The sequence below is a fragment of the Danio rerio genome, chromosome 18 (assembly GCF_052040795.2).
Source record: "Danio rerio strain M-AB ecotype USA chromosome 18, GRCz13ab, whole genome shotgun sequence".
Lineage (NCBI taxonomy): Eukaryota > Metazoa > Chordata > Actinopteri > Cypriniformes > Danionidae > Danio > Danio rerio.
Genome location: NC_141038.1, coordinates 26045390 through 26053515, shown reverse-complemented (window position 1 = coordinate 26053515; position 8126 = coordinate 26045390). Strand labels below are relative to the sequence as shown.

Sequence of the window (8126 nt, the reverse complement as noted above, 5' to 3'; positions counted from 1 at the left end):
TGTGTAAAACAATATAATTTGCACAAAAATTATGTTTGTTTTTTCTCTATAGAAGTTGTTACACGGCCCTGTTTATAGTGTAATTATGGACGTTTTGTGTTAAAACTAACGTAGTTTAAACAATAGATCTGCGACAAAGCAACTACTAGTTTTGGGAAACACTCCTCACTACATCGGCCTTTTCCCAAACGATGCATGATACTATGATAGTTCAACCATGAGTTATGTAGTTGTTTGAGAAAGTTTACGAAGCCCTTCTCTGTACAATTTAGAAGCTTACATACGTTTTGCCCACAAATAAGCAGAAGTTGTTTACCATGCAATCCAGGCTGTTGTTTACATTTGAGTATCTCCAGAATCAGTGGCTTAATCAAGTTTTTCAATATGTGTTTTTAAAAGATTTTACATTCTTGTGTTCTCATCCAACGTCATCAGCAAAAGTTCAATTAAAACACTCAAGACTTGTGAGAGAACCTGAATACAGACTTGCAGACTTGTTGAGCACAGCAGTCGTTAGAATTCCCAGAAGTTTCCCTAATGGGAAGGTTGAAAGTAAACTCACATAAAAATGTTAATAAAGGCATAAATGCGTAGAAAGGTGTTTATTTAAATTAGAAATCAGTGAAATCATAATTACATATACTGCAAAAAATGCTTAATAATGAGAATTAAAAATATTAATTATTATTTACTTAATATATATATATATATATATATATATATATATATATAAATATATATATATATATATATATATGTATATATATATATATATATATATATATATATATATATATATATATATATATATATATATATATACTTTTTAAAAAATCATTAAAATCGAAATTTGCTTAAAAATAATAAATAAAAATAATAACAGTATAATATATTAATTAATTATACACGTAAACATAAACAATTACTCAACCCCTCAAGATTTTTCCCAGAATATATGTAATATATGTAATCTACCAACACTTGTCGTTTCTTGACAAATTCAAGTATACCGGTTGCATCAAAATATGTACATTTATTTATTTATTGTTTGTAATATGTAACTAACACTTTATTTCTGATGGGTATACTGTACTAATTTTGGTTTCCCATTATTCTTTTCTTGCTTACTATAACGCCTTAAATCAAGAAACCTAGTTCAATAATAATAATGTTAATATTAATAATGTTAATTTTAATTTGTCATTTGTGTTTCCCATATTTGACCCAAAATTGAGTTAAGACACCTCAGTATTTTATACATAAATACATTAAAAAATGAGTGAAAGACATTTGGACAGATGGAAAACTCTGTTGCTCTAAATGAGAAGAGACAAACACTGAGTAAGGGCAATATTAGCACATTTAATTAACGCCGATCGCAATCATCAAACACAGACGGCTCAAACGCGGGCTAAACCACACAGGACCTCCATCTGCATTTGGCTCCTTTCTCTGATATATCTCTTGCCTCGCAGCCATTTCTCCGAGTGTAATTTACCAGAACAATGTAATTTTAACCTTTCCCCTCTCCTCATCATCAGGGACTTTAAGTCATTTCGCTGGAAATGAAGAAACACATCTGTGTCTTTTACAACAGAGGACACACCATAAAAGCCAAACAGTTGACTTAAAAAGGATTCTCTCCTTCTGAATTAATCCTGACTGCCATGTGAGCTAAATGTTAATCACTTTGAAAGCACCATTTGAATGCATTTATGTATGAATGTACACATTTTCACGTGTTCATCATGTTTTTGGGTCCCCTAGAAACATTTCCGTTGTGTTATATGGATATTTGCAAGTGTTGTTACCCATTTGCTGCCTGTTTCTTCAGTTGTTTGTGTTGTGACCATTTTGCAACATGTGTGCTGTCAAATTGATGAAGGTCATTTCTTTATTTGCTGGTGTTTTTTTGTAATTGCATGTGCTTTCTTAAATTGCAGCGCGTTAAGCTCTCTCGGCCACTGTAAAGTGGAGGGACATAAATGACAAAAACATAAATGTAGCGCTAGCAAATAAGCAGAGCCGGCCCTCCCTATATGCAAACTAGGCAACTGCATAGGGTCATGCCGACACTAGAGGGCCCCAACAACCAGAGCCATCTGCTCGCTAAAATCGTTTTTATTTGCATTTCACTAATTATCTTTATTGACAGTACTTTAGTAATTCAATGTTTATACATTTTCACTGAAAACAAAAAATATATAATTTTATAAAAGTTGAAAGTGTTTTTGTGTAAAGGTCATATGATCAGAAGGAAGCTCACAGGATCTAATTTCTCTAATGTGTTCTTTGTTCTCGCGGTTCAACTTTTTCCTCCAAGGTGACCTGCGAGACCGACTGGTCACCACTAGAACACGGATCAGTGCACAGACACAGCTATGGCCTTTACTTCATTGCCTGTCTTATTATATAGCTGATTTATTTAGGAAATTAAACTGAGAAAACGAAAGAATCTAACGCTATTCTTCAAGTGTAAAATGACGACGGGAAGAGACAAGCAGAAAATCATTTTGAGCATTGCTTTTAAGTGCTAATGATGATGTCAAAGAAAAAATCCAGTAGCACATTCGTTGAAAATAGGCAATTACAGAGTAATAAACATCCTCTATTTATCAAATATTAGGTGTCTTTCACTGACATATTTTGCACACTGATAATATTTTTTCCCGACACATGTTTTTAAACGTTATCTCCTAACTGAATTAATCATAGTTTATTATAAACTCTGGACCCTGCATCTTAAAAATTTGGATATTAACATTAACACAAAATTTGTTGCTTCCCTTTTTTTGTGTTTTTATATTAATCTTTTTCATATTAAATTTATATTACTTGCTTATTGATTTTATTATTTATGGATCAATTTTTGCATCGTATAATGTTAATTGTTTTGTTGTTTTCAGGAGTTTTTGCTGAGTTCAGAACATAAACTGTAAAATATATGGAGGTAGTATCTCTGCTGTTACCCATAGGTTATGGCCAACCGGCACCATTTTGTTCGCAAATCATCGCTCTAACTGGGGGTAACCAAATAAGATCAAAGAGGCGGAGCATAAGTGGAGCTACAGACGGCTGCTAGCATTTTGCTTAGACAGGTTTTCTATGGGAGAAACGCTTAATACTTTATTACCTGCGACTTGTTGTGTTCTGACCACATGTGCTTGGTTGTATAATATAGCAATAAAGTGTTTAGACTTTTAAAAACACTGCTGTAATACATTGAGCTACTAAACATTGTTCTTATGATGCCTTTCTACAGGAGGAAAATGCGAAAATTACATCCAAATTGCAAAATTACATCCAAATAAGGCAAAGCTATTTATGAAATTCAGGCATAACACTGTATGACAGTGTTTCAGATGACTGTAGAGCCTACAGCTAATCAATTTGTCAGATTCTACGGTGCATTAAAGCTCTAAAGAAAAAATAATTATAAATGATCTTAAATAAAACAAATACATATAGATATAGATATGGTGTAAGTATATAATTTCACTCATCTGGGAAATGGAGGCCACGTGAATGGTTTGTGAGCTCAACTAAATTCACACAGCATGCCATATCATCTGATAATTGTAAGAATAATGGCAAAAAGCAACTGATTGTGTAAAGCCACATAAAACAAAACAAAAATTCGATGTATATACCGAGTTCAGCTGCTAATTAGCCAGAATCAGTTGAAGTGTGTGAAATGACGGCGACTAGTGAGACCTAGCTGTCACTCAGGTGGCCACGCCCTTAATTATGCAGATTTATTATAACTTAATATAAATGAAACAAATGAGTTATAAAATCATTCACCCCCTAACAGTTGTCATGAAGGGTAATATTAGCTATATGAACCAAAATTGTTCTTTGTACCAGGTTGTAAACACTTTTTTTTTTTTTTTTAGCTGTAAAGTTGACCATTTTAACAGTGGAATCAATAGAAATCTGATTCAGAATCTATATTTTATTACTAAATAATGCATTTCACTTTTGGCTAATTATTGGTCAGTGTTGTTTCATTGCAGGGTTTTTGCTTTTGGAATTTATATATATATATATATATATATATATATATATATATATATATATATATATATATATATATATATATATATATATATATACACATATATATATATATATATATATATATATATATATATATATATATATATATATATATATATATATATATATATATATATATATATATATATACTGTTCCCTTTATTTAAAGATTGTTTAATCCTTAATTTTTTAAGTGCTGGTTAATAAAAACAGTGCGGTTTTAAAATGTCCAAATCATCCAGACAGTTATTTAGTAGAAGAAATCAGGCATTACTTTTGTTTCATTGACTGGATTCAGTAAGCAATAAAATCATTGCGTGCCGATTTGCAATGGCAACACTACTCTATTTAGAGCAAGATAGGGCCCCAGAAATATTCTGCCATAGGCCCCTGAAATATACAATATATATGTAATGATATCAATAAATTCAATGTGTTTTAAAATGCTTCTCATTAATCTAAAGCACATACATTTTGCACAAATATATATATATATATATATATTCTATATTCTACAAGTGGAAATTTTTTTTGAATATTTTTTTGAAAATAAGTGGCAAACTTTTAAACTAAAACAGACATTTACACTCATTTTATGTAAATCTTGTAGCAAAAATTATTATTTTTGAATATTTGATTTTACTTTTACAATAAATGACACCCTGTGCAAAGCAACATTACACCACAAGTGCTGTCGATTGTATTGAACGTGGAATATTTAGAGGTAGCTGTTTGTTATCTATGCTAATCTCTGTGTCTCTCTCCCTCACACTCTCGCTCAGTGGCTCGGTGGCGGAGCTCCAGAATCACTTAGATCATTTTACCTAGGGCACAGAGAGGGCAAAAAGAAGCCACTGACCCCCGCTTGCCCATGCAGGGCTTTACGCCTCGCTGACTTTCCTGGTGTGACATTTTCCCCCATGTCGAACCTCCCCCTACCCACAATTCCCTCTCCGACCAACTAGCACAGCACAAGGGGGAGCATAAAAAAGCTCAGGACGATCATTGTCTGCACAGATATCAATCAAGTGAACAGCAGCCTGGGTCAATCTGCTGTCACAGCGTTCACAACTCACTACTATGGCACTCATGCAAAATGACAATAATGACAGAACGCCACGAGTGATATCACGTCTAATAACTTTTTTAAAGGTAAATAAGAGAGGAAAGAGGAGCACTTGTGTCCATCTTGAATCGTCTGCCCTCTTGCTACATTTTTTTTTTTTTTGCTTTTTGCTAGATCTGATATCTCAGTTTTTCCTCAGTCATGATTCATATTGTCATTTCGACAGGTCGTGTGTTGGTCATGACATTATTAAAAGATCAATTGTGCCTTAAAACATTGCCCATCTACTGTACTGCTACGACCGTGACAGATGGGACTTATGTAGAAGTGATTTTAGTATCTATTTAAAGAGGTTTTACTGACAGTGATCTAGTGAGACAAACACTTTTGAAACCTATGGCTTTGACAAAACCCTGACCCGAGCTGAAGTGACAGCTGTGCTGATGTGGCTTATTCCTGAAAATGTGGCTTGATTAGGAGCAGGATGTCACACATCTTAGGAACTGAAATTAATTATATATGCAGTTATTTGTGAATTTTTTATGTTTGTGTGTGTGTGTGTGTGTGTGTGTGTGTGTGTGTGTGTGTGTGTGTGTGTGTGTGTGTGTGTGTGTGTGTGTGTGTGTGTGTGTGTGTGTGTGTGGACAGATAGCTAAAATGTCCCCACATGTATAGCAATACCAATATCTGACCTTTTGGTGGGCGTTTTTTTTTTTTTTTTTAATCCTTTGGTCTGCTTGATAAAAATTGCCCATAAATTACAGAGAATACAGTATTTTGAAAATGTAAAAATGTAGATTGTTTTGTGTAACTGGGTTGGCTTTTGGGTAGAATAATCATTCATTCATACATTCATTTTCTTGTCGGCTTAGTCCCTTTATTAATCAGGGGTCGCCACAGTGGAATGAACCGCCAACTTATCCAGCACGTTTTTTTTTCGCAGCGGATGCCCTTCCAGCCGCAACCCATCTCTGGGAAATAGTAGAATAAACAGTGATAGAATAAACAGTGATAAAATTAAAAATAAAACAATTTTGTCTGTAGGAAGTGTCTATAAAGATAGCTGTACAAGTTTGTGTGTCTGTGTGTTTGTGTTACAATAAAAATTTAAATGAACACTTTTTTTATTATGTAGTCATATACAATATACAGACCATCCTTAAGTAAAATAATTGATTGAAATAAGTATTTAGAAATTTAATCTACAGTATTTTTTAACATGTAATTTTAATTTTGAAAATACACAATTTACCTATAAGCAATTTTATAATATATATATTTTTAAGTTACTTTGGTTTATACACCATAAGGTAAATTGCAGATTATATTCTTCCCAATTTCAAATAAACTTATTGCCATTTAGAAGTTTATTCATTTTAATTTGATGAAAGTTAGTGTCAAAAATATTGATTTCTCTATTTGCTATTCTGACTTTAAAACACTGGTATTGTTTTATGCTGTACAGTAATTGTTGTTTTAAAATATATTATGTCCTGATGGCATCTTTTTTTGTTGTTGTGTTTGAAATTACAACATTTTTATTTTAAAGGGCACCTATGGTGGAAATATAAGTAACTTAAATATAACATAACTTATAAGCTGTTTGGACAGATTTGTGTGTAGGTATAGTGTGTCCACTGTTATATTAAAGTGATAGAAACACAACAAGTCTTCTTTTTTAAACTTCCTGACATTAAAATATCATTCAAACCCCTGCAATTGTGAGGCATGTCACAATGTGACGTAGGAGTGCGATTTTACCCACCCATCAAATAGGGTAATGCACAGCTAGTGTTTTTCAGCCAATGATAAACTTCCGGTGAAAGCTTAATGTGACTCTTTTAATTTCATACGGTTTCTTTTACATCATCTATGTTGTAGTGTGATTACAATACATTTAGTTAGACTTAAGCATTCATTTAGTTGTTCAAGCATAAAACATGAAAGACCATGTGACTTCTAGCACCGTCAGATTTTAAAGACAAGGTAGGGGAAAATGGAATTTAACACAGTGCTTCTTGTCTGGTCTGAGACCTACTTCTTATCATAAATCTATCAGGTAGTAAATATCATAAATTAAAAAAATCATTTATAATGGAAAGCTCTGAGGCTGGCTGGCTGAAATTAAAACTTTGTATGCATATACCCCGTTGATTGACAGCTGCATATCAACATGTTTCCATAGTATGGCTTATAATCATATCTACGAGACAGGACTTGTGCAAAGCAACAGGGATTAAAAGATCTGTTCAGCTCTCTGTGTTCATCTGCACCTGAAGGCTACTCCCATCAGAGCGATCTCATGGCTCTGACACATATGTGGGAATGTTGGGCAGGGATAATCAGCTCATTTACATTAAAGGGCACCTAGGTTACCCCTTTTTCCAGATTTATTATAAGTCTTTTGGCTCCCCAGAATGTGTCTGTAAAGTTTCAGCTCAAAACACCCATCAGATTATTTATTATACCTTTCTGAAGTTTCTTTTTTTATAGCTTTTAACAGCTTGTTGCTGTTTTCTTGTACTGGGCCTTTAAGGCTAGTCCTCCCCGCCCGCCGATCCCAGGTGCCTGTCAGCGTGCTTCAATCCGATCCAATTGGTCCACCATTTTTATGTTGTTAAATTGAAAAAAAGGACTGGGTGTGTTTATATCACCCTAATATGATGGTATGTACACTATACCTACTGTCACCGACTCGGTCCCAGTCATTCCCCTCGCTGGCCAGCAGAGGTCACTATCACCGGACTTCTAAACATTACGTCATGCTCATACACTGATTGCCACACACACCTGCAGCACATCTTACTGATAATCCTTGCACACGCTTATAAGCAGCTCACACACACAGTCCTGTGCGAAGTCTTGTTCTGCCCTTTCTGACATTACTGAGCGTTATCGCCTTGCCTGATCTCCCGTGTATTACCTGGACTGTTTATCAACCTTGTCTTGCCTTGCCTGCCGCCTGGCTCGAACCTTGCAAGTATCCTTGACTTTGATCCAC

General features: G+C 33.9%; 1 protein-coding gene across 12 annotated transcripts in view; it reads left to right on the top strand.

Annotated features, from left to right (window-relative positions):
- LOC147832830 (uncharacterized) overlaps positions 1–8126 on the top strand; it is a 102700-nt gene that overhangs the window by 66214 nt on the left and 28360 nt on the right. The gene's annotated exons all lie outside the window — the stretch shown is intronic.